The sequence below is a fragment of the Mauremys reevesii genome, linkage group 10 (assembly GCF_016161935.1).
Source record: "Mauremys reevesii isolate NIE-2019 linkage group 10, ASM1616193v1, whole genome shotgun sequence".
NCBI lineage: Eukaryota > Metazoa > Chordata > Testudines > Geoemydidae > Mauremys > Mauremys reevesii.
The window spans coordinates 77,392,993-77,420,215 of NC_052632.1; the positions used below are offsets into that span (position 1 = coordinate 77,392,993).

The 27,223-nt window shown below is 41.1% G+C and overlaps 1 protein-coding gene across 5 annotated transcripts in view; it reads left to right on the top strand.

Annotated features, from left to right (window-relative positions):
* Positions 1-27,223, top strand: part of USP22 (ubiquitin specific peptidase 22) — a 172,104-nt gene that overhangs the window by 33,825 nt on the left and 111,056 nt on the right. The window contains exon 1 of one of the 5 annotated variants that reach the window (XM_039491145.1): positions 17,842-17,861. The exons of the other annotated variants lie outside the window; for them this stretch is intronic. The gene's annotated coding sequence lies outside the window, so the exon portion shown is untranslated. Of the gene's footprint in view, positions 1-17,841; positions 17,862-27,223 lie in introns of those variants that run through there. 5 annotated transcript variants of the gene reach the window in all.

The window sequence follows — 27,223 nt, forward strand, 5'->3', positions numbered from 1 at the left end:
GACTCCGCCTGCACTTCTCGCTCCGGTGAAGTACTGGTGTTGACGGGAGAGCATTCGGCGGTCAATTTATCACATCTTCACTAGATCCTGGAGAGGTTTAAATACAGTATTTTGGACTTGACTCTGAACCCTCTCCCCCTCCCACCGTCCCCCACCCCCGCTGTGGTGTTGGCTAAAATTCTTTTGCATTTTTATTTGGTTGAATTTAAGCAATACTCCAATTAGCCATGATTGTTACTGACATTAGAAAATGCATGTCTCCTAAGCTGAAAATAGTTTTTTAACTTATGTGTAATAGCATTTTCACACTTTCAGGCTAGTTTGGGTATAAAACATTAGTTTCTATAAAACTGATTTTATTCTAACTGAAACTGTCCAGTGTGTTGTGGAATCCAGTGAGGAGGTTGTAAACATCATTAGGATAAAATTGAATGTCCTTTAATTTCTATTTTTAATGTTTTTTATGCTCTTTAATAAATGGCGGTGGGGGGGTTGTTTTCATGTTCCTGTTTTTATTTATTTATTTAATTTATGAATGTCTTACTGGCTTGAAATCTTTGATTTAAATTATACACCTAAATTCCCAGATTAAAAACTACATTAAATTGGAATTTAAGACTGAGTGTGTGCATTGGTAACTTACAAAATTTCAAAATGAAAATGCTGTTTTATAGTAACAAAGTGTTTGTTGATAGGCATGAACAAATTAACTATTTCTCTAAAACAGTGCAGTCACCGCTTACTGAATAAATAAGATGCCAGAATGTGCAGTTACAGGAGACTGACATACTTCGAGTGCCTTATGTTACATCTGAACTAGTTGTAAGATTAATGACACCAAAATACCAATACCTGAGACAATGCATGGTTATCATGGTACTTAAATAAAAACATGCCAGTTCAAGCATTTTATGTGTTTGATGTCCAATACACATACAGGTGTAATAAGTTGTCACCTGCCATTATTATAGTGTCTTAAGGCTGTGTGTAGAGGCTGGCATTTAGGGAAGTGGGTGTTAAATTGGCAAAACAGGCTTTCATGCCTGCTTTGCCAAGGCCCTGAATTCCATGTCCTGACTAAATTCTTAGTCCTAGGAGGATCCCACTTGTGTTAGTTCTGCCACAGAGAGATTATAAAGACTGTTCTGGAGATGTCAGCTTGTTGCTGCTGTCCTGTTAATCTCTCAACCCACAAAAATGCTCTTTCCCCATCCTTCACATTGGTCCAGTTGCTAATGCTACATCCTACATCCTTGTCCTCCGCAGCATCTTCAAAGTATGTCACTTTGTACCATCATAGTCTTCATTCAAGCCCTAATTGTGTCTAAATCTGTCTAACTACTGCTAGCTCCTAGTCTCCGGTCTCCCAGATTTACTTTCCCTTACCCTACCCTTTCAATCTACTCAGAATGTCACAGATGATATGTAACTTGCCTGCTGTCCTGACCATATTCAACTCCTCTCAAAACCTCTTCACTGTCTTCTTCTTGCTTATAGCATTACATTTTAAACTCCTTATTGCTTACAAGGCATGTTAAAATAGATTGCCTGTTGCCTGTCTGCTGGTTTATTACCATTTCTTTTTACCCCTTGTTTACCTCAGCCAAGTTGCATTACTAACTGCTCCCTTTGTATCTTTTCCCCCATCTTTTTCCCCTCCATTTTTGTCCTATATGGCTCTCATATACTTGAAGCCACTTCCATGGGTCAAATTGGGATTGGGGTGGAAGTGGTACTAGCCCAAGCCCTGCCAAGATGAGAGACCCTTATGAGACACAGTAATTCATGTGGATGCTCAAAATATGATCCTCTCCTCCTCTTTTACATATTTGACTATCAGTTAAAGAGAACAATGTGGACATCTTAATTATCATTGCGCATTTGAGTTTTACCTGCACTGAAATGTACAGGGACAGCTCTTACCTCTCAACTGTTGTCAGACTTTCTGTAAAGTCAGGCAGACATCACTGTGTTGGCTACATTGTTCACAATTTAGAAAATTATCTGTGCATCCATAAGGACTATAAGTTTACTTCTTTTAAAATGAAAGCTGAGATTCTGGAGCACAAGATGGCAGCTTAGGTATGCCATATCTACATTCCCTTAACCCGTAGCTCCTTCTGGAAACCCCAGGGAATTATGGGAGATGGGGTCAATTTCACAGTGTTTCTTGAGTAACTTCTACAAGTCCTTGGGGAGACTACCATAAATCTCCTGGTGTCAGCACCACTTCCTAGTTCTCTTCTGGAAGTGGAGGCCAGGTTGAGCAGTAAAGACTCTCGTTGATTAGCAAGAGAAATTTTAGCTACAGCTTTTGAACAACAGTTGGAAAGCCTCTGAGGTGACTGTAGTGAGGTGGTAAAAGATGTTCCAGTTGTACTTGTGGAGAGAGGAGAATGATACTAATAATTCAGAGTTTATGGTGTAACTATCTTGCACCCATCACCAACTGAACTGACTGCTGTGTGCTGTATTGTCAGATCTTCAGCAAATGGAGCAGTGATTTTGGGTGCAGACCATGAGCAGAAACTGGGACCCAGTTGTTCTAAGGCCTAGGGCAGAGGTTCCCAAACTTGTTTTTGCTGTGCTACTGCCACCAGCCCTCCCTCCCTTAAGAAACACTATTTCAGTAGATGCCTGGGATCCCATCCTGACCAGTGTGCCCCAGTGCTCTCTGGCCCGTGAGCATTGTTCTACCTGGGACATACTGCGGGCAGGCTGTGCCCCACTCCCCATGCCCCCCCACTGCTGGGACCCACCAAAATCCCTCCGGCTGCAGGCTCCTCCCACGACCCCCAGCACGCATGGTCAAGAGCTTGCGCGCAAGAGGGCACATGCACATCAGCTTCTGGAGAAATGAGGGAACTGGGATTCTCTCCTCCGCCCCCCAACCTTTTGTGAGGAGACTACCTTCCTCACTTCTCATCCCTTCCCCCTCCTTGTTCTTCCAGTCTGGCAGCAGCAGCAGGTACTGGAGCAGGAGACTGAGCTAGTGAGAGGATTTCTTATTTTATCAATGCTATTTTGAAGAAACAAGAGAGCGATCTGAACCACATGTCTTCTGATAACCTCATGCACACCTCACAGTTTGAAAACCAGTGGCCTAGGGTGAGCAGCAATGGCAGAGCAGCCTCCAGGATGAAGAACACCACATTTCTGTACCTCTGCAGTGAACTCTCTCTGAGAGTGCAGCTCCAGACCGCAAAGAAATGGGGTCATCTCCACCGTGGAAGACCATTTCAATGGCCCTGTGGAACCTGTCTACCCCAAACAGTTATTGTACAGTTGGGCACCAGTTCAGGGGAGGCTTTGCACTATTATGTATTGTCTTGTAGGGGCACGCGATCAAAGTGACCAATGTGCTGTAGATCCCTGGGGTTTTAGCGAGTTGAAGTTCTTCAACTCTATGGGAGACATTAATGGAACCCATTCGCCCATTCTGTCTCCCCTTTTTTTCCTCTGTCCCTGAAACAAGCCCTGTAGTATACTAACAGGGATACTGATCAGTTCTGATGTGAGTCCTTGATAATCCGTGAATTCATGGATGTGTGTGTGTATATATAGGATAATCAGCAAAAGTGCATTATGATAGAATGTTCAAAAACTACACTTCCCAAGAATGGGAGGTCCAGTCTCACTGAATTACATTGATCTAGATGTTTCTCTCACTACAATGATGCTGGATGAACTTGCATACCCGCTTTAGCCATAGCTAATGAAAACTTTTCCTAATTACACAGACCCAGAGATGCAGATTCAGTTTTTGGAATACATTCAGCAGGTGCAGGATAGTGATAGTGTATGCTTTTGAGAGAGATTTAACACGCAATGTCTGTTCAGTGACTAACGTAGCAATTATCATATCAGTGTATTAAATTCTGCATACTCCATGAAAGCCAAGGTGATGTTTTCAGTGAACAGAAGAGTGGCAGGGCAGCCAGCCAGATTGGCATCAACCTATGCACAGCTAGACAAACAAGTGGCTGAACCTGAGGCTGTTTACAATTTACCCAAATTAGAAAAGCTGCAGGCACACACTTCCAGACTGATGATGGAAATTGAGAATGGACCAGTGAAGTAAGTTTTAACCTGTACTACTTCAGCATAGGAATCTGCTACTCTGCAGTATTTTGTTTTGTTTTTTCCCAGGCCTGGGTCTACACTTGAAAATGTTACTGGTATCTCTATTCAATATAGTTATGTCACTTTTATTTTATTTTTTTTACTCAAAATAGTTATACTGGTAAAAGCCCTAGTGCGAATGCAGTTATGGCAGTTTTCTTATTCCCTTCCCCCTATATGAATGGTTATAGTGATAATACCTTTATACTGATATAACTGTTCACATGATGGGGGTCCATACAAGGCTAGTAGTACTTTCTAGTGTAGACAAGCCCTTGGTCCTTGCCAAGTATTTGGGGTATGCTAGAAGTTATTCTTAATTCTGTTTATTTCCCCACCCCCAAGTGCAGTCTGTCAACACCCTCTACAGGTATACTTGGTAAACTGCACTTACACTGCTCCCTAGTGCTGCTTCTTCCTTGCTCAGGACAGAGGTTTCCTTAGCAACTTTCTGAGAACTCTCAACTTCAAGTATTTTTTTTTACAGCTTCTCCCTCCGTCATCTTCTCTGGCTGGGAGAGTGTCTGGGTGAGCACTTTGAAGAAGACTGGAAACTTTCATAACCTAGTGATTGAGCAAAGACCACCTGATGACACTAATAGGTCTCTCGTTCTTGCATTGCATTGCATTGCATTCCATGCCCTGGTAGCCACCCTTCATTCAGCTTGTATATGTTGTTTTTTAGGGGACTTCTCCTCCACAAGTACCTGACTGTGTGCCATTTTCCCAAATCTAGTTTCTGTTCTTTTTTCTGTTCCTTGTATTTTCAGTGCTGTGGCATCCAGTAAACATCTGGTCATTCAGCAGGGAAATGAAATAAGGGCTTTTTGCGACTCCCTGTCCCTTTTCCAAACTGCCATAGTAGCTAGCTCCTGTTGCCCAGAGGGGGAGGTGTTTTTTTGTGTGTGTGTATGTTTTTTTCCCCCACTGCTGTTTATACCTAGTTTTAGTTGCATGTCAGTTTGGTTCCTAAATCCCCTTTAGATGGCTGAAAAGGTATTACATCAAATAAATCTGCTTAGTTCTATATTTTTCATATCTCAAGTAGATGAAGCATGATTACAGGTTTAGAAACCTAATTAGGCACTGGTTCTGACATGGTTCAATGTAGATTCAATGTAAATGCTTTTTCATATGTAACTTTTGCAATATGTCACTTTTGTTGTTTTTTTTTCTTTCTCTCTCCTCTCCCTCTTACCCTTAATCTGCCATTTTTGAATTGAGCCATGTGGCTGTTGGACATGGTGAAATGGGCACTCCCATCCTGCCTAGGCCATGTGGCTGAAAGGGGTATATCCCAGGGGATGCCAGGACTTGGGAATTGAAGGAGAACTGAACTGGTAGTGTTGGAGATGGGCTTGGCAGCTGCTGCATGCACCACACAGGCACAAAGATAGGGGACACTTCTGCTCTCATGAGGCAGTAAGTTGTCCTTTTATACATGCCACTGCTAGTGACATTCATAAGAACCCAGAAAACTTCCCCCAAGCTGGAAAAACCAGCTCACATTGGTAAATTTTAAATAAAAAGCTGCATACCTGCTTCCTTCTGCCTAAGCAGGTTGGCCATGTTGGAATCTGGTTTTCCTCAAAGATCCTGACAAAATATCAGGCATCTTTGGGTCCTATTCCTCATGTCCCATGGTTTGTCTGGTTCATTGTTGTTGTTTTTGGTCTTATGACTAAGTTATGAAGTGTTTCCATGCTCTCAAATAGGAATACTTTGAGCAGGCTACAGAGGATGGAATGTCCTTCAGATTTGCTCTAGGTCATCTTAAAATGGGCAACTTCTCTACCCTGAGCAAAACAGATTGTTCTTGTCCTGGGTGTTTATCTTCTCACAGCACAGCTTGCTGCTTCATGTGTGATGTTCATCTCTTCCATTTTCTCAACTATCCAGACTTACACTAAAATACTTTATAGGTCCAAGTTCAGTTGGTCTTGATTTTACCTCTGTCCCTGGGTGGGTATCTGTGCCCACGCATCTGCCTCAGGCCAGCTGGCAGCATGCTGATAGGGTGGTCTCCTCCAAGACATGCCGGTGATAGAATCTTCTTATTTCACAGATATAGGAAAAGAATGTATTCAGTTGGAAAATAGTGCATAACTGAGTTCCATGGCATGTACAGTCCTATTTGTACAGGTAAGTGGCTTTTGGCCAATTTACACTCTGATGCACAGGGGTCAAAAAGTAGACCTCCTCCCCAATCTTTTCCAGGGAACAGTTTCTGCATAGAGGTAAGAACATAACTAACTGTCACATGGTTCAGTCTGGAAGGACATCAGGGTTTTTCCTTTTACCTTTCATCCTTAGGAAATTTTGTTCTTAATTTCACAGTTTCTCCTCAGCAAGCCTTTGATAGGATCTGATATTAACAGAACTTGGTGTCCTGTGGCCATTGGAATCAGAGAGCCTCTAAACATTCAGAAACATCCAATATATTTTTCAGAGCACAATTCCACTAAACAGAATTCTCAGGTCACTGGCTCAAACTCAAACCTGGCCTTGTACTTTATTGCCTGAAAGAGCTACCTAGATACACCCAGTTTCTGCTTTGCTGCACTGAGCTTTGCCTAAATGCGGTTAAGTAATACCACAATGTCTTGACTTTAGGTAATTAATTGTACCAGTATCCAAACAACTATCACAATTTGCTTCAGAAGTTTAAAACCCAGTTCATGTGGATTTCACCAAAATACTCCAATTTTCTTTTAGCTCTGTCACCTTCCAGTTATCAAACACCTCAGCGCTCCATGGTCTTGATTTCTGAATTGATGACTGTAAGCTGCACAATCACTTTTTCCCTTTAATTACACAATTTAAGAAAAATCTCACTGGCTCTTTATTAAAACAAAAAACCTGCACAGGCTTAACAAAGATTGGTTTGTTCAGTTAAATAGTAAATTCCTGTCTAGAGCTAATTTGTTTTTCTAAACACAAGATTTTAAGTTATTGGTGAATTTACTGTTCTACAGTTTTTGTAGTAAATTAAACACTATTTCTATGATAGTCATTAGTGGTAACAAATATGCTCCTGTGGGCCCAGTACTTGCTGTTAGTGATGTCAGATAGAATCTGAATTCGTTCTTTTTTTCCCCTACTTTGCAAATGTGACAGAATTATAGTTGCTGTCTTGTCTGAATGAATCAGTAGACAGTCACGTGCAGTGCAGCCAGCACCTATCGGCTATTGCCCAGAACACATACAGCAGCAAGCTGTCTTCCTCCCCTCCCCCTCCTCCTGTAAGCAACTTGTGCAAACGCTGCTAGTACTAAAGCACCACATGCTACTAATTTGTCAGGTGTACACTCTCAATAATGCTCTGTGTAGCTGATAAATGCCTCGAAGTTTCTTTTGATGTCTCTCTAGCCTCCTAAAAGTATCTTTGTTGTATAGAAGCTGACATACTTCAGTCCAGTAGATAATCTTTACACATTTGAACTTTAATACATTAATTTAAGCAGACATAAATAGAGCATGGTATCTACTAAAGCAGTAGATATTTTTTCCATGGTAGAAAATGCACATATGTTAAGCCATTGTATTTTCTAGGTTCAATATTTAAATGCTTTCCCGGAGTTCAGTGTTAAGAAGGTACCGTAATTATCTTTTCATATTGTCTTTTCAGAATTTCAGATTAAGTATTCCCTTTCCTCTCTCTCCTTTCAAAATAGAATGATTTAATCTGCCTTTCTCTCAAAGCATTTTTTGGTTTAGATGGACATTGTATAGCCAATTACAGCTTGTTGAAATGAAAGGCCCCTGTTTCCCAAGATACCTTTTTAAAAACGCTATGGTTAAAGGAAGACATGGGAATAAGTTGCATTCCTCTGTCTTATGGTTGTGTCTGAACAGTTCTGATCTCTTGGTGTTTTTTTTTTTGCATTACAGCAATATTGCAAGGAGGAGAATAGATTGTTTTTATATTATTTTCTGAAATCTTAAAACTCCTTCAAGCTGGCTTACAAAATTTAGCATGTCTGAACAACTTAATGCTTAACTCTGCTCACTTCACTTACCACACCACTAGGTGATTGATTTGGTTTAGTTGGTTTCATTACTTTGAGTAGGAAGACATTATGATTCAAATTTTTGTCATCTTCTTTTTTTATGTCAGTCCAGCACACAGTTCAGTGCTTAGAAAATTTCTAACGGAGTACCTTTAAAAGATCGCATAGAGGTGATCTTTCATTCCCTTGGAATGGAGAAACGAAAACTAGAGGTTCAGGAAATTCTCATGTCCAGTCCAGAGGACAAACTGAAGTCACTGCAAAATGATATGTTTGAAGTATTTATACTTATTCTTACCTTTTTATAGGAAATACAAAGACTTAATGCATGTGTAATTGTATTGATGGGCAAAAAACTTTGAGATGGCATTAAGATTGAGAGTATATCAGTAATTTAAAGGTAAAAAAATGTACAGGAATGTTGTAATTATTCCATAATCAAGCATTAGAACCCCAAGACATTGATAGTTTTTTCTCTCTCTTATCTCTATGGCTCTACTGAGGTACTCAGGATGCTCACTGGATGCTCTATAGGCTCTTAAGAGGCTTAGATTTATTGGGGCCTGTTCAACACCTCTGAACTTCAGGTTGTTGGGGGCCATTCCTGATCCCAAAGCCTGGTTTTAGTTTAACTGAGGTGATGAGCCTGGTGTATTGGCTTGGTGATGGTGACAGTTTGGAGGCCCTTGTGCATTAGGACTTGGGTAGGAGGGAGATTTTTTTTACTACTTTTGAAACTCCTACATGTGGGCTAAGGAGCAGCATATGGAGTGGGGAAGGAATTCATTGCTCTTCATGACCCACTCCATGGGAGCTGGATAGTGATGGTAAAAGACTGGTAAGCATATTCTTCCCTTGGCTTTGCTGATTCCTGGGCTTCCTACCAGCCATCCATTCTCCTCTCTTCTTCCACACTCCCCCGGCACTTTGGAGGAAAGCTCTAGTTCTCTGAACATTGGAAGTTGACAGGAAGTAGGGGGCAGAATGTGTCTGCCGCTTAAGAACTACCCTCTACAGAATGGTGTGCAGGAACTGTAGTTAGTTGGTTATGTTGTAATTAATAGACTCGAGGCATTCCTCATTTTTCCTACTGTAAACCTTTTAGGATATGTCTACACTGCAATAAAACACCCATGGCTGGCCTGGGTCAGCTGACTTGGTCTTGCAGGGTTCAGGCTGCTGGACTATAAAATTGCTGTGTAGACTTTCAGGCTCTGGCTGGAGTCCAGGCTTTGAGACCCCATGACAGGAGTGTCCCAGAGCCCAAGCCCATATGTCTACACTCCAGTGTCCCTGGAGCCCAAGTCAACTGACCTGGGCAAGCCGCAGGTTTTTTATTGCAGTGTAGACATACCCTTTGGGTTGGCAGAAGGAAGGTCTGCTGGAGAAGAGATTCTGACTTTATTATCCTAAAGAAATTCACACATGCCACTTTTTGAAGTTGAAATTAAGGTTGCAGGCACACAGCAGTGATTTGAATTAATAACTTTCAATAATCTTAGTATTACAAAAATGTAGCCAAGGACATTTAGTTTTCAGGTTGCACTTCTCAAATAAGGGAGCCAAGCTACAGTGATCAGTTTTGGCCCAAGATCTTATTTCTTCTATAAAATTTAAGATTAAATGTTTTTGTGAAACTTGAAGGGGAAAAAATAATAGAAACAGATCTTTAAATATGTAAACAATCTCTAGAACTTTTCATTCACTAAAATCCACAAATATGAGTGGTTATACATGGTATAAATCTTTGGAGTGAGAAGCTGCCAATTTTCAGAGTAGAATGAATTTTAAGGCACTGAGCTTAAGTTAGTTTTAGCTACCCTTGACAGACTTAGGGCTGACAGGGCATTTCCCAGTTACCTTGTACTCAGGTTGGCAGTCCTAGAGTGGAATCGGAAAGCCTGTTCTGGAAAACATGCTGTGATTTAACTCCAGTTATTCCTGTGCCACAATCGGGAACGTTGCCTTAGGAGCATTACCTGTGTGTGGTGCCTTTTTATCTTCAGGGAGCCCCTATGGGACACCAAAGAACCCACATGTCCTAATGATTAAAATAACAGAATCTTGTCTGTAAAATTTTAAGTTTTCCCTCTGTCTTACGTAGAGAGATTTCTTTATCCTCTATTTTTATTAGTTTAAGTTCAGAAAGCTGGAGTTGCTCAAGGTGTTTGGTAGGGAGAGTCTCTTGTGCTCCTGATATGCCACCTTTCTAAATCTCTAGCTGTGCATATAAGATTTAAAGTTTTAAGCAGGTATCTCTTTAATTTCTTCTTCTCCAAAAAGAAGAAAAGGGTTTACAGCGTATTAAGTTTACTTGCTTACAGGGCACAGAGATTCTAACAGCGCATGTGAAAGGCAGAATTATTGTGTTTGAAAGCTTTGCTGATCTGAAACACTTAATGGCATTAATTATAACTGTGCTGAATACCTCCACTGAAGTAGAATCCATTAGCATTTCCTTGTGAAGGATAGATTTTATCTTTTGTTGAGGTTCATTAACCAGTGAAATATTGGCTGAAACGTGGTATGATTTTAACAAGTTCTTCTTCAAGTAACATCCCTATTGGTGCTCCACGTCAGGATGTGCACCCGCCCATGTGCTCTTGATTGGAGATTTTCATTAGCAGTGTCTGTGGGTCTGTGCCCTAGACACCCTCATGCTGTGGTACAGGGGTATATAGGGAGGGGACGGACCTGCCGCCTCTCAAGTTCATTCTCGGTCACCTGCAGGTTGAGACAGTGTCTGTTTGCTGTTTACACAGCTTACTATGTCTCTTGACTAGTCTTTTCTTTAGTATTTTCTTTCATTCCTTTTTATTGTTTAGCACAATTTGTACTTAGAGGTGGTTCCCCGTACCCTTTCTTCTTTTGCCCAATTTGGGCCTTTGTTTTTTTTCCTCAGGCCTTGATTCGCAGCCTCGAGTATAAGCTGTGCTCGAGAGCCCAAACTTCAAATATTGCCAGAATTGCCACAGGTTTTCCCCCCCCACCCCTTCAGTGATGGACATTCAGATTGCCTCCACTGCCTAGGAGAGACCCACATCCTCTCCAAATGTAAGATCTGCTCAGGTTTTAAAAGCAGATCTAACAAATTGAGGGTGGGCAGACTAAAATTCCTGTTGATGGAGTGGTCTCTGAGACCCCTGGGATCCGATTCACCCACCTGTACTTTGGATCTGGTTGCTGAGAGAGCTATGGTGACCATCTCTGCTGCAACAGTAAGCGAAGCCCCTGAGGAGACTTCAAAATTATCTAGAGCCTCAAAGAAGAAATGACCCTTTTCTCCAGAATGGGATAAGAAAAAGGGAAAGTCACCCCTTGAGTCTGTGTCTCAGGAAGCGTCACGTCCTGGTAAGCGTATCGTAGAATATCACGGTTGGAAGGGACCTCAGGAGGTCATCTAGTCCAACCCCCTGCTCAGAGCAGGACTAATCCCCAGACAGATTTTTGCCCCAGATCCCTAAATGGGCCCCCTCAAGGATTGAACTCACAACCCTGGGTTTATCAGGCCAATGCTCAACCCACTGAGCTATCCCTCCCCCCTCACTAAAGCTCCCATCCCTTCCAGTAGCAAGACCATGGCATCAGCTAAGAAGACCACACCATGAACCAATAAATAGTCAGGTAAACAACCTAGAGTGACACCTGCATTGGCACCAGACACAGTGCCTTCGAAACCCAAGGATTCCAGAGCCAAGCTGAAATGGTCATCAGTACTGTGTTCCATAGCAACACATGAAGGCCACCCCAATTGCACTTCAGTACCATCTCCAGTACCACCTGACATGCAGACTCCTGAGGGTCCCTATGGAGAGTCCCCAGTGTCCATCCAGGCTCCTTTTTCCATGAGGACCTTTGAATCATGGAAGTGCTTAAATCACCATTACTGAGGGGTACCAGGAGACATTCTGCTGATTCCAGATCACCTCCCAGAGCCTACTTACCCACCAATCCTACCATCTTCAATGGTGATTAATCTTCTATACCAACATGGTCACTAGCCCCACACAAACTCTTTGAGGGTACAGAGAGACATTTCCAGATGGTACTAACATAATTGGTATCTCGAGAGGTGTGCTGCCTGCCATGGGCCTGCATACAAGACATTACAGAAGGGTTGCAGACTATTCTCTGACTACTACTTCATACTGCTCATCCATGTGGGAACTGATGATACTGCAAGGCATGACCCTGAGCAGATCAGAAGTGACTACCGGGCTCTGGGAGTAACAGTGAAGGAGTTTGGAGGTGCAGGTGATGGTCTCATCAATCCTTCTGGTCAGGGCTAGAGTCTCAGGCAGAGAAACATAGATCCTGGAGGTGAATGTCTGACTGCATAGATGGTATTTCCAGGACAGTTTTGGCTTCCTCGAACATGGGATGCTGTTCTGAGAAGGATTTCTGAGCAGAGATGGGGTCCACGTATTAAGGAAGGGGAAGAGTATCTTTGGATACAGACTGATTAACCTAGTGAGACAGGCTTTAAATTAGGTTAGACAGGGGCAGGAAACAAAAGCCCACAGGTAAGTTTAAAACATGGAGACCTGGGTGAAGGGTCAGAATCTTATGGAGAATAAACAGAAGTAGAAATACTAGTGAATAATCACAGTTATGACATAATTGGTATCACAGAAATTTGGTGGGATAATTGCCTTGTATATCAAAGATGTATCCTCTTGCACTGAGGTTAAGATAAAAGTAGGAGGCAGACCTGTTGAAAGTCTCTGGGTAAGAATAAAAGAGATGAAAAAAAAAGAAACAAGGGTGATGTCTTTTTAAAACAGCTAACAAAATGATATAAAACACAGGACTTTGTAGTGATGGGGGACTTCAACTACCCAGACATCTGTTGGGAAAATTATACAGCAGGACACAGATTATCCGAGTTTTTGGAATTCACTAGAGACACATTTTTACTACAGAAAGTGAAGAAAGGAACAAGAGGGGAGAGGCTATTCTAGTTTTGATTCTGACAAATATGGAGGAACAGGTTGAGAATGTGAAGGTGGAAGGTAGCTTGAGTGAAAGTGATCATGAAATGATAGTTAATGATTTCTAAGGAATGGTAGGAGGGAAAACAGTAGAATAAAGACAATGGACTTCGACCTTATTAAAGGCAGAAGAGCAAGCTATTACAAGATGTAGAAAATATAGGAAGTATGGTAAAGAACCACTCAGGCTTAATCAGGATCTTCAATGACCTGAAATTCAAAAAAAGAGTCCTTCAAAAAGTGGAAACTAGGTCACTTTACAGATGATGAATATAAAAAATAAAACAAGCACGTAGGGACAAACTTATAAAGGCCAAGGTACAAAACAAGATTAAGCTAGCTAGAGACATAACGGGTAACAAGAAAACACTTTACAAATACATTAGAAGCCAGAGGAAGACCAAGGACAGGGTAGGCCCATTACTCAATGAGGAGGGAAAAACAATAACAGAAAACAGCAATGACTGAAATGTTAAATGCCTTTTTTGTTTAACTTTTCACCAAAAAAGTTAGCAGTGATTGAATGACCAAGATAGTGAACATCAGTATAAATGGGATAAGATCTGAGGCTAAAAGAGGAAAAGAAAAAGTTAAGAGTTACTTAGAAAAGTTAGATGTCTTCAAGTTGGCAGGGCCTGATGAAATATACCCTAGAATACTTAAGGAACTAGCTGAAGAGATCTCTGAGCCATTAGTGATTATCTTTGAGAACTTTTGGAGGATGGGAGAGATCCCAGAGGACTGGAAAAGGGCAAATATAGTAGCTATATATAAAAAGGGGAATAAGGACAACCTAGGGAATTATACAACAATCAGCTTAACTTCAATACTTGGAAAGATAGTAGAGCAAATAATCACAATCGATTTGTAAGCATCTAGAGGATAATAAGGTGGTAAGTAACAGCCAACATGGATTAGTCAAGAATAAATCACATAAAATCAACCTAATATCTTCCATGATCTTATAAACAAACTAGAGAAATATAAAAGCAGCAAAAAGCAGCATGTCACATGCATCCCCGAAAGTGTGGTATTCAGTTAGTCTATAAGGTGCCACAAGACTCTTTGCTGCTTTTACAGATCCAGACTGAACCTACTATAAGGTGGGTGCACAATTGATGGGAGAAGCATACGCAGAGAATAGTTATCAGTGGTTGTCTTGGCCACTGCAGGCCCTCTTCTTAAAATGGGAATAACTTTGTTACAGATGGTAACCATAATGGTCCTATCTCTTTCACTTACTAGGCTTCCGTCTCAATGCAGGTAAAGTTTGCCCTCAAACCTGCTCAAGGCATAGACTTCATTGGGACCACTATGGACCCATCTACCACCACAGCAAACTTACCCAAGGACAGATTTGCCACAATGTCCAGTCTTGTCTCAACAATTCAACAGAGTCCACAAACTACAGCAAGGGCTTATCTGCAACTTCTGGGCCATATGATAGCCTTCACATTTGAGACTTCCTTTGCAAGACCATACTGTGTGTCTTCAAGCCTGGCTAATCCTTGACCGAGTCCATGCCTGGAAAGGTCCTCAATTCTCTAAACTGGTGGAAGGAGTTACAAAAAATGTGCATCTTACTCCCACAGGGATTATAACTACAGATGCTTCAATCCTCCATATCAACATATTATAGCTCAGAAGGGTTTGTTATGAGAATAATCCTGGACAATAGAGCAGCAGTATATATCAATCATCAAGAAAGAGCAAGATTCTAGTCCTTATTTTTCAAATCTGTAAAACTATGGAACTGGTACATATCATACTGCATACAGATCTCAGCAGTTTCTCTACCAGGACTATAGGACACAGTGGCAAACATGGCCACAACTCAATGGGAGATGTCCTAGTCATTCATTGGCCTCATGTATTGCTTATCCACTGATGCTTTTCATGCTCAAAATCCAGAACAAACAGGAAAAATTAATAGCCATAATCATAGCACCATTGGGACTGAGACAAGCTATGGCTGTTAATAGTCCCAGAGCTTCCCCTGACATCGGATCTCCTTGCCCAGGAGTCTGGACCTATCATCCACCGCAGCCTCTTGGTGCTTTATCACAGGTCAGAACTATTAAATGGCTCTCTGGTATAGAACAAGTTTGCTCCCCACAGGTACAAATAATACTGCTTAATAATAGAAAACCCACAACAAGGGAAGCTTGCAGAAATGGAAATGCCTCCTTCATTTGTCCCTTAAGACCTTGTTCCTGATAGCTATCACTTTAGCCAGGAGGGTAGGATAGCTTGAAGCCTTGATGGCTGATCCACCACACGTGGTGTTCCAGCACGATAAGGGGGCACTACATCCCCACCCTTTCTTTGTATCTAGAGTTCCTTCAGAATTCCACCTGAATCAGGAGATTCACCTACTGGCGTTTTACCCCAACCCTCACTCTTCAAAAAAAGAAATAGCGTCCATACACTGGATGTAAGAAGAACACTCACCTTTTATTTAGATAGGACTAAGCCCTTTAGGGATTTACCTAGGCTTTTCATCTCAATGGCAGAATGAATGAAAGGACATCTGATTTCCACCCAAAGGTTGTCCAAATGGATTTCAGGATACATCTTAATCTCTTATGAAGTCTTGGAGATTTGCCCCCTCCGAGAATGACTGCTCATTCCATCTCTGTTTTTTAGTCCGATTACATACCTACCTCAGACATCTACAGGGCCACCTGGTCTTTGGTGCACAGGTTTTTGCCAGCACTATGATCTCGTGCCTGCCTCCAGCTTTCAGTGACACTATTCTATGGCCCATACTGAATCCACCTCCTTGACACCTCCTCATTAATACTCGTGAATCTCCTGACATGGAGCACCCATAGGGACACTACTTGAAGAGAAGGAGAGATTTCTTACCTTGTACGTTATCTGGAGTTTCTTTGAAATGTGTCCCCCTATGGGTACTCCACTACCTGCCCTCCTTCCCCTCTGTCTCAGAGTTGTTTTTTGGACAAAGTGGTGGCAGGTCTTCCACCTCACATTGTGCCCTCATACTGGAGCACAGGGTATAAGGAGTGCAGGTGCAGACCCGCAGACACAGCTGAGAAAAATCTCTGCTCAATAGTACACGAGCATGCGTGCATCCACCCATAGGAACAGACATCTCGAAGAACTTCAGTTACTGTCGAACATAAATAACTTCTCCTGTATTCTTCTTTTTTTTCCAGATTCTTACTTTGCTACCTTGAGATTTGGATTCTAGTTCTATATTATTCAATGAAACTTTTGAGTTAAGAATGATATGAATTAATTAATATACTCTGATCTATAACACAGTCCAAAAAATGGAAGACTGAGTAAAATTGTATTGTATTGTGTTCTGCCCTGTCCCAAGGGGGGCGCTGATGATATCTTGAAACAGTTTCAATTCTCCAGTATTGACTGGGTCAAGACTTGAAACAGTTTTGGAAAGGAGTTCTTAAAGTTACTAGCCTTGAATGCCTTTCGACAACAACTTAAACAACAAACAGTGCTTTCAGAGTGAGTTCTTAAACTTTCAGGTGAAGACAATCGTCACTGTGGCTGTTAACTGTTTCCTGGTTTTCTTCTCTTCATCCTCCTCTGTAGAACCCGCTAAAAGTATTGAGCATCATTCTTATTTGATTTATTGAGGATGTCTTAGTTTTTATTTTGCCAATCTTGGGTAGCACTTCAGTAGAATGTCATTTCCCACTCCAGTCCGCACATCATTATTTAGGTATTAAGTAGCATTAGAATTATGTGAAACCTAATTATCTAACAAGAAACTGGTGTTTAAGCTGGCAGATTTTATAGTGCTTAGGATCTTGAGTAGACTCTTTGCTTGGTACCAAGGAGTGAGAATACGCTTAGTCCTAAAAGTAGTAATAACCTGCACTTCATTATTTTTTAATCTCTTTCCTTCAGCCCTGCGCCTCCTTCCCTTGGAATAGTTGAGAGTAGGTGGAACTTTTTTTGAGACTGTCATTTCTGTAGAAACAAATTCTGAGCAATTGCCAATAAAACTGCAAAAATGAGCCTTGTTATAAGAACCACAGGAAAATGAGAAGCTAGTTTTGGTCTTTCTTCTTAGTGCAGGCCTATTCCATGGTGGGTTTTTATTTATTTCCTGTTGCAAAGCTTACTGTTTCTGCCCTGCCTTTTTGGAATGCAGATGTGTAGAAACTTCTTGCTAAAGAATAATGTGCAGTGGCTCAGAAGCTTCCTAGCCACTGAGTCCAGCTGGCTGCTGCAGAGGCTGTATTTGTTTTGTCTTAACTAATTTTATATCAACATTTTTAATTTAAGCTACGCTTTCTGCATTAAATGACAATCCAAGTACAATGTCCATAAATGAAACCAAACACTGTAATCTACTAATTTTTGTTTTCAGTGTGTGGTATTATGTAATCAGACAGCCTAGTAGAAAGGAAGATTTGGAAATAATACTGGTGGGATGTAAAATGGTGCTAAAACTAAAGTGTTCAGCCTTTTGTTGAAGCAAATATTTGTATTCAGCTGAAGGTTTTGGCACAATATGTTTGTTTACCACTATTCCAACTTCCCCACCTCATAAATACAGGAGACTAGTGCAGGAGAATTAACATTGTCTAGTAGCTTGGCACACGATGTCTTGTCAGATCTCCACAATTGCATACATCAGGAGTGGTGATGTTTCTGTTTTTCAGTGTGTGACATTTATATTGGGATGGACTGATGGCCTAATTTTCAGAGGTGCTAACGTCCTGCCGTTGTCATTGAAGTTGGCGTAAGTTGCAGATACTGGGAACCTTTTAAAATTCAGCCATCTGCCTTTCAGGCTTGACTGGCGCATGTTGTGGGTGGACAGAAAAAGATTAAATGTGTGGGGCATGATAAAACAAATTTGAAAGGGAATTTAGATACATTACAGAGCTTTCAGGCATCATGTGGGTACTGGTATCTCAGCTGTAAGCTAACCTTGCTCTTCTCACATTCACTGTTCCCTAAATGTGGGGGCTAATGGAACAGTGGAGTATTTTCTCTCTGCGTTCTCACTCCCACCTCAGATCCTCCTCACAACCAGGAGGCAGTCTTACTCTACAGCTTTCCCTACCTCCTTATTAATACAGTTCTCTGTGGGGTATCGTTCTATCCCTCCACTATTGGGGCATCCTACCTAGTGAATAGTGCTTTAGTGGGTGTTGGTCCTGCTTTGAGCAGGGGATTGGACTGGGTGACCTCCTGAGGTCTCTTCCAACCTTAATATTCTATGAATAGGTAACTTTCTTTGCTCAGCTGCTTACAGGTTTCCTAGGTGATAGTGAAGTGAAATGGATTTGATTAGTTCTACTGCCACCCACAGGAATCTGGGTAGTATCAGTAAGATTGATAAGGCCATGGTCAGTGTTCACGCTAAGGCTTGAGAAAGCAGCAGAGGCATTAGTACAGTCAGGAGCCAGCACTATTGATTAAACTTAGGTCCTGTTTGGAAGGTTGTCTTCACAGCCTTAAGGACTAAATTCTTATTTTAAAAAAAAAAAATTTTTTTTTTAAATAAAAACCTAGGGTCTAAAGAAGTTGATGTCACTCAATGTTTTCTACTTTGCTGGAGTGAGGTGAAATTTTCAAGTCCCATATATGTATACTCACTCTGTTCTAGTACTAATTGTAGATGTTGCTGGGGCTTCCTGCTGAGATGAAGATTGAGCCTACTCAGTGGACTCTAAAGGTCTCAAACACACTGCTGTACTGTGTAACTCGTTTAGATATAAATATCAGAAGACCAATTTAGGGCCTGACTGAGCTCCGTTCACTTATAAATTATAAACATCAGTCACATCTGTGCTTGATCAGTATTGAAGTAAACTTTGTGGAGACCCCACTTCAAGGATGACCTTGGGCCTGTGCTCTCTAGGCTTTTAAGGATTCAGATATGTAGTGGAGGAGACACTTTCCCTAGGTAAGTTAAACATGCCACTTTGTTTTTGTTTGTTTTTTGTCTTTTTAAAGGGATTGGAAGAATACGATGCAGGTGTGCAATTAGTGAAGTAGGGAAAAGGGAGTGCAATCTTCTGAACCAACAAATAAGCCCAGTGTCACTCCACTCTTTCTTCCCTGCATGATTCAAAAGTGGGGTGGGATACCAAAAGCCTTTACCCTAAACTTTCCAAAGTGACAAAACTATGGAACTTCTGACTTCAGGAAGTCGATGAGGCCAATAAATTTTTTTTTAAATGGCTATTTATATGGATATCAAGACTATCCAGAGTTGCTATAATGAATCCAATCAAGAATTTGGGAAAGGATATTAAACCTCGTGCTTCAGAACGTAAGCCAATCTAAAGTATTAGAGGTCAGGATGAGATATGTGGAGGTGCAGATTATCCCACATCTGCCCACTGCCTGCATCTTATACCTTCCTCTGAAGTATTTAATCTACTCCACATCCTGGGTGAAATTTCCCCCCTGGTGTGATGCCAGAGGGTAGAAAGCCATGAACTATTCTACTCTCAGGCCTCTGAATATTTTCAGATGATAATTGGTTGACAAGGGGTCAGTTATAAATTCACTCCTTTGGGCTGGGGCCTAACCACTAACCAAGAATGTGACTGAGAATTTACTGCTACATGTTTAAATTTAAAATGTAACCTTTTGTTGTGGAGAAATTAAGTAAATTTTGCAATACAGAAACATATAGAAGCTGCCTGGGTTCTTGTATATTTTGATAGTGATTGGTGCCCTTTTGATATCAAGGATAAATAACTTTCTAATTCAAGTTTTTAATATTTTTTCCAAAACATTCTCTTTGAAATGAAAGCTTTACAGAGCAAATAAATGTTTAATGTGAAGCATCAGGTGTTAGAATATTGCAATATTAGTTAATGTTTCACTAGGGAACTAGCATCTTCCTTCCACCTTCTTCCAAGTTAATGAAGTTTTCTTCGACTATGTGACTTAGTGAAGATTTTTAAGTGAGGGAAAAGTTAAGTTTTGTCACTTGAAATTGTCCTTTCCCAGAGAATCAGTTGAGTTTTTGGGAAAGATTTTATTTCATCCACCCTCATTTTAATACTAGTTTCCTTATTTAGCCCAACAAGTGGTAATTGGTAGCTATCTCCTTTGGAAAATTCCCCCCTTTTCATCTTTTTTCCCAGGCACAATGACTCTGAGAATGGTGCCCATGGTGGACTTGTAGTCAGGGCTGGCTTTAGGAACTGCGAGGCCTGATTCAAATACCCGGCAGCGGTCCGGGTCTTCGGCAGCACTTCGGGGGGGGGGTCCTTCACTCGCTCTGGAGCCCCTGCCACCGAAATGCCACTGAAGACCTGGGGTGTGTGAAGGACCCCCTGCCACTGAAGTGCCACTGAAGACCCAGACCACCGCCAGGTATGTTTAAAAAAAAAAAAATAAATTAAATTAAAAAGGCACCTAAGACATGGGGTCCTCTTGGGCACGGGGCCCGAATCGGGGTAATCAGCCTAAAGCCGGCCCTGCTTGTCCTGTAAGGATTGGGATATCAATCTGCCTTAATCTTATATCTTCTGAAAAGGGAGGGGTATTGATATTTCCATAGAACTGAGGAGGATTTCAGGATCATGAGTTTCTATTTTTCAAAGATACAAAGAAAGAACAAAGGGCCTCTTGCTGTACCCTAGCGAAGTGAATTACTAAATCTTGTGTTGAGGTGTACAAGGCTGCAGAGGCTATCTGGTGTCAAAGCATCCTCTACTCTGAGCACACAGCTTCTTCTCTGGCCACTTGAGAATTTGCTTTCACTCTATGGATTTGCCAGGTAGCAGCCATGTGGTTAGGTTTTAATTTTCAAGGTGCTTCCTCAGATGCTGTCTTAGGCTGAAGTATCATTAGTAGTCCAAGACAGTGGTACCTTGACCTCCAGCTTACCTGTTGTGGACCCACTCTGAGTAATGGGATAGGCAAAACCCTTTGGTCTCAGTCCAGGGAGCCCTAGAATAAAATACAAATATATATTGCCATCTAAAAACTGTGTATTTTTGTGAGGTGCTTATCCAACTGAGATATCAGGATGGTTTCCCGTGATCAAGACTGTCTGCCTGTTCAGTAATTATCAACAGTTCTAGTAGTTTATATTTCAGGTTAGTTGCTAAGGAAGTATCCGCCTAAGGAGCTCAGCGGGTGAGATGCCCAAATCCATATCAGCAAATTGGCCAGTCTGTTGGGAGACAGGAAGTAGGGGCAGCTCATAATGGTAGAACCTCTTGTGCAAATACAGCTTTCATGGAGGAAAGTTAATTTCATTTTTTCTCTCTGTTCCATTGTTTTGGACACTCTTTGAAGGATGGAGGGAAATAGAACTTTTTTTTCCAGCAAAAGACACGGTTTTTTCCAGTCTTTTACAGTGCATAAGCCAGCATCATTTTTTACCTTGTTTACTTTCATGTTTGTCACCTACATCACTGATGTCCACAGCTGTTGGAACAGTTCTAGGAATGGGATTAATTTGTGCACCTTCCACTAGCTTGCTCTGCAGCAGTAGATGCAGGGACTGGGGGGAAGGGCAGCAGTCTATAGGAACACTTAAACAATCTTGATATAGTGGTGTATCGTGTGTATGCAGTTTTTTAAAACCAAAACACTTGGAGGGTATTCTCCATCAGAATAACACTTTATAGGTAGGCCAAACATTGGGTCCAGCCTACTTGAAACAGAATTATTTTTTAATAAAACAAATAGCTGCTAACAGGAGCAGCCTGTCACTCATTCTGTCCTCTCTATTCTCTTTCTCCATCTTCTCCCACTTTTATTTTATTTTTGCGGAGTGTATTTGTCTCATAAATAAGTCATGGCATAGAGAATCTCTGTACTGTAGCAGTTCCCATCAGCCTTTCCTACTAGCAGAACTGCACTGACTTTGATGTGGACTAATTAAGTTCACATTTTTTATGGACAGCTTCGAGTGGTTAAAGAAAATAGAGCTGAAATAGCTATGCTTGTCTAAATGAGACTCTCTAGGACTTAGGGATATATAGATCAAAGCCTACTAAGTTTCTTTTTCTGAAAAAATGCTGCCTAGAGTATTCTCAGCAAAGTAGCACGGTAGACTTCCCAAGAGCTTACCTATTTTCATATGAGGAATCAAATTCCTCTCTGTATCTTGCCTTGCACAAAGTATCTCTGCAACATGGGCAGAGATGAATAATACCTACATGACTTTGTGCAGAGTGCATGTCTGCTTACCTTGCCTACTGAATTACTTCTCAAGTCATGTGGTCAAAGATTAGATCAATACATTACCTAATAGGACATTTAAAAACATTTTCATGATTTGCTGACACAGGGGAATGGTGAGGTAAAGTAATAGATTTTTGTACTAGATCTTAGAACACACTACTGCGGTATTGGCAGTCATCTTGTGCTCGTGTGAAATTGGCTACTGCAGTGGTGCATTGCAGGAAATAGATAAAATCAACACAGCGAATATATACGTGCCTCATTCTATAGTCTCTAAACTTGGCTTTGAAAGGAAAGACTTGCATTTGAAGCTTAAAGCATCTGTAAATCTTTCTATGATACAATATTTCCCATCTCTTGTTCTGTAAACAGAAATTTTCCTTCAATATAAGTGTGATTTCCCCTAAACAATATCCATTATTTAAATGGATGCTTACAGAGCTCCATGGGCTCTTAAAGGTATCCTTCCTAGAGTAGATGACAAGTTATGGACACCTGTAAATAATGGGTGTGTAGTGCAAGTTCCTAGTGCACTGGCTGGGCCATCTGCCAAAAGAGAGCTAATTGTGAAATTTGAGCTTGCTCATTCAGTTTTAAGATCACTGATCACTACTTGCTGTCTGTAGTAAAGGTATAATACTCATGTTGTTACTGCTGAAAACCAAATGATTTCTTTTAAATGCCCCTCTGCGTCCCCCCGCCCCCTTGCTCTGTGGCTGGATTTTAGTTGCTTCATAACATTAGCTGGAATTTAAATTTAGTCAGTGTCGTTTTTATATTTAGTCTGCAGCTGCAACTATGCTGCTGTATTGTAAACACTTACTACAGCAACCAAAGGGGCTTTTCCACCGCTGTAGTAAATCCATCCCTTTCTGTCAACCTAGGTGCTTCTACAGTGATGGTAAGGTCAGCCTAACTACATTTCGCAGTCCTTGACATTTTTTTACAGCCCTGAGCAATGTAGCTAAATCAGCCTAGGTCTGAGGTGTAGACCAAGCCTAAAAATGCACTCAAGTTCTTACCTCCCCCCGCCCCCCACACACAGCTAGCTGTGGCATAAGACTTGGGGTCCTTGAGCTGTCAGGCTGAACCATAGCACCATTGCTTCCCTGCCTAAAACTTGTGCAAGAGACGAGGAGGAGGAGTCTCCTGCTGCTACCTTCCACTAATACCTAAGACTTCTCTACCCTGTTGTTGGAAGGTAGTGGCCCTATAACTGTGTGATGATTTGTGTGAGGTAAGGTTATAATGTTGGTTATATTTGTTATGATAAAGAACAGGAGAAATGGAAGAGGCAGAGGGATTGAAGGGGGTTGTGAGAGGGATGGAGGCAGTGTAAAAAATAAAATAATAAAAAGGAACTATTACACATTTCAGGTAAAGCATATAGTGACTCAGTTAAGTCTGCACAAACACTTCCATTCTAAGGGATCATTTTCAGCTGCTTGTAACTGTCACAGTCCAGGGCAACTGCACCTGTATTCTCCTTTTATGGTACAGCAAGGGCACCTCTCTAAGGCTTCCAGTGCCGCTGTCCATCACCTCTCTTGGGTGGAGAGACACACCTCTCTCCTTTCTGATTGGAGTATCTCCAGACTGAATGGTTCCCTGCCTTCACTGTGTTATTCCCAGAAAAAGACAGGCTACCAAAGCAGGCTTCTCTTGCCTCTTCAGAGACTAATAACAGAACGATTTCCCACAGTTATAAGTTACCACACATCCCTTCCTGTGTGAACATATTTATTCTGAGGGTAAAAGCTTTTCAGAGAAAACATTAAACATTAAAAACAATAAAAGAACTTGCACACATGCTAATAAGCTTACCAGAGATCATCCCAACTCTGACATGGGCTCTGGCAGGTGATTAGTCCCACAAAGGGGTCTCATAATAGTTCATAATAACCTCAGCTCAGAACTAGCTGCTCATGAAATGTTTAGTCCCTCCTTTATTCATTTGGAGGTCTTTGAACAGAGCTTTCAGGAAGAGGTAATCAGTAGACACAGGGTACATCTATACAGGGATAAAAGACCCGTGGCACAGCTGTGGCTGGCCTGGGTCAGAAGACATGGGCTCACAGGGCTTGGGCTGTAGGGCTAAAAATCAATGTATAGATGTTCAGTCTGGTCCAAGCTCTGGGACCCTCTGCCCTTGCAGGGTCCCAGAACTTGGGCTCTAGCCTGAGCCCAAGCATCTACACAGCAAAAAAAAAAAAAAAAAACCAGCCCCAGAGCCTGAGCTCTGCAAGCCCAAGTCAGCTGATGTGGGATAGCTGTGGGTTTTTTTTTTTATATCCCTGTGCAGACATAGCCTCAGTTTCTCTCTCCAGGGTGTAGTTTCAAAAGAATGGATTTGAAGAGGATAGTTTGCATTTCCCTCACCCCCAAGTATTTCTTAGGAAATTCCCTTCATGTGTATTGTCCACAAAAGTTCTTTGAAGTTCTTAATATCTCCAAGAGATTGCATTAGTCTTCTCTTTCCTGCTAAGGAAGTTCCATACAGTCCCATGATAGTACATAAACATATGCATTTTTAATACAATGAACTTCAAAGATGTTAAACTAACTGAATTCAATAAGGTTTGTTCTGGATATTGTATTTATCTGGCACAAATAACTGTTAGTGTTTTGTCTTTCAAGGTGAAATTTGTCAAGTTTATCCTCTCTAGGACCAGATTTTGGGAGGCAAATTTTACCAAAGTTTCAAGAGGGTTGGGGGATAGATGGAACTTTTGTCCAGTAGATTTTTTTTTAATATTGCAATGAATTCTTCTAGTGAGCCTCTAGTGGGTTGCCAACACTCTTCTACAGCCAGGAGGTGTTGCAAGTTGCTGCGTTTTATCGGTCTTTAATGCCAGTCTTTGGCTGGTGCTTTAACTGTCTCAATGCTTGCATTAGCAACAGGCTATATATTCTTCACTTTAAATGCCCAAATTGAGCGGTCAACTGGGATTTCCTAATGAAATTAAGAAAGCTAACTCTGTTGTATTGTAACCTGATTTTAACATTAAATCAAGCAACGTTACCTTTCTGTATTTAGTTTGTAAATTCAGGAGCCAATATGAGTGTAAACTAGGAGTGAACTAGGTATACTGATGTAAAGTGTAACTATCAAGTGAGCTAGATGTACTGTTTTCTCCAGTAAGGTGGAATCACTATACAGAAATGGTTTTGTGTGAGAGCCAGTTTTAACCACAAATCTACTGTAGATTTTTCAATGAGGCTGGACTTCCTAGTTATTTGTAGATAGTTTTGAAATTATTCTACCAAGTGATTTTAAAATCTATACCCAAGTGCATGTCTAACTGAAAATAAAAAACAATGGGAAAATAATTAGGGGAGAGGAGGTAGTAATCTGTTTTTCAGAACTATTAGCAGCTAGCAAGTGTATTGGTTAACATCTCCTAGATTGAAAGGGAGCAGTCAGACTCTGAAACAAGACTGGAGAACATCAACATTCCTAAATCTTCCTCCAGATAGGAAGTCCTTGTCTCTCCATCCTCACCGCAGAGCTTGTAAACAGTGCATTGCAATTAGGAAGCGCCACCCCATTCCCCTGGAAGACCAAAGCAAAAGAGCAGATAAATCCAGACACTGAAATCCTTCTACATCAGCAATTGAAGAATCTAAAAGGAAATCCAAACAAGATCCAACTCCAATATCGGAAGCTTTGGATTCACTCTCTAAATCCAAATCTCTCCCAGCAAAAGGACAGGTCCTCATCTGCAGAAAGAAATCTCTCTTGTAAGGGATGTATGGGATTGATATACCGCGAATAACTAATGATTCCTTCTAGCCCTCAAAAATCGGAAAAGCTATCCCACTTTTTTATCCCAGAATAAGATCCACCTATGAAGACAATAAGAAAATGATTCACATAGTATGACACACTTTGTCTGAGGACACCCACATCAGCCAAGGTCAGGTGTTCCCCTCCCCCACTATAGAAACTAACAATACCCTCATTTAGCCATTTTAAAGACATAGGCATGAATCTCTCATTATTTGCATATGTATAAATCTTTGTCCCTCCCAGCCTAGCCTAAAAACTCCAAGTTACCAAGTGAGTCACACTCTGATTTCCTCTGCAAAATGGCCTATTGCACGCTCAGTGGATCAAGAAGAGATGGGCAATGCAGCTGCAAGTTAAACAAACTAGAAATGTGGCTGTTAGATTGAAGGCTAAATTGGGCAAACTTTTACCCCCATAAATCTAAGCCATATGTTTTCACCTCAAATTATAAACTATACATTGTTTGCTTGTAAATCAAATATATCTTGAATAATCTCTTTCATCCCATATTAGAATTTGCACGTTTGTTTGCCTTATGGGTCAGATTTACATCTTTTTATATGTGGAAAATGTCTCTTGTTCTAGTCTGTCCTAAATAATGTGAAATGTTTAGTATGATCAAAGAATATATGGAGTATGTCCTCCAAATTTAGACGAGTATACGGATTTTGTTGGTTTTCATTATAAATAATTGTTGCACTCTGGAATAGGAATTGTATGGCACAAGAAAGAAGTGTTGAAAGATATAAACCATGGTATAATTTTGTGATATTAAGCATAATTGCTTAAAAAGAGGATCCCAATTGATAGTTGGGGCAAATAATGAAATACAGTCCTTGAAATAATCAAACTTAAAAAGCCTCCAATGAGAAAAGGATTAAGGAAATTTGTTATACAGCAACACTGTCTTCTGGATACCAATGGAAGCATCAGAGAAACTAAGAGAGTTGAAATCTGAGGATCCACTTGGCATGTGTGCAGAAGGAATCAGAGTGTGGCCCCCTCCAATGAGCCCTGAAATCTGCATATATAAACCAAGGTCACCATATGCTCAAAATAGTGTTACTGTTATTTCAGGTTCCCAAAAAGAGGACGTTGCATGGAGGAACAGCAGCTGGAGAGGGAGTACATGTGGTGGGGTTACTCAC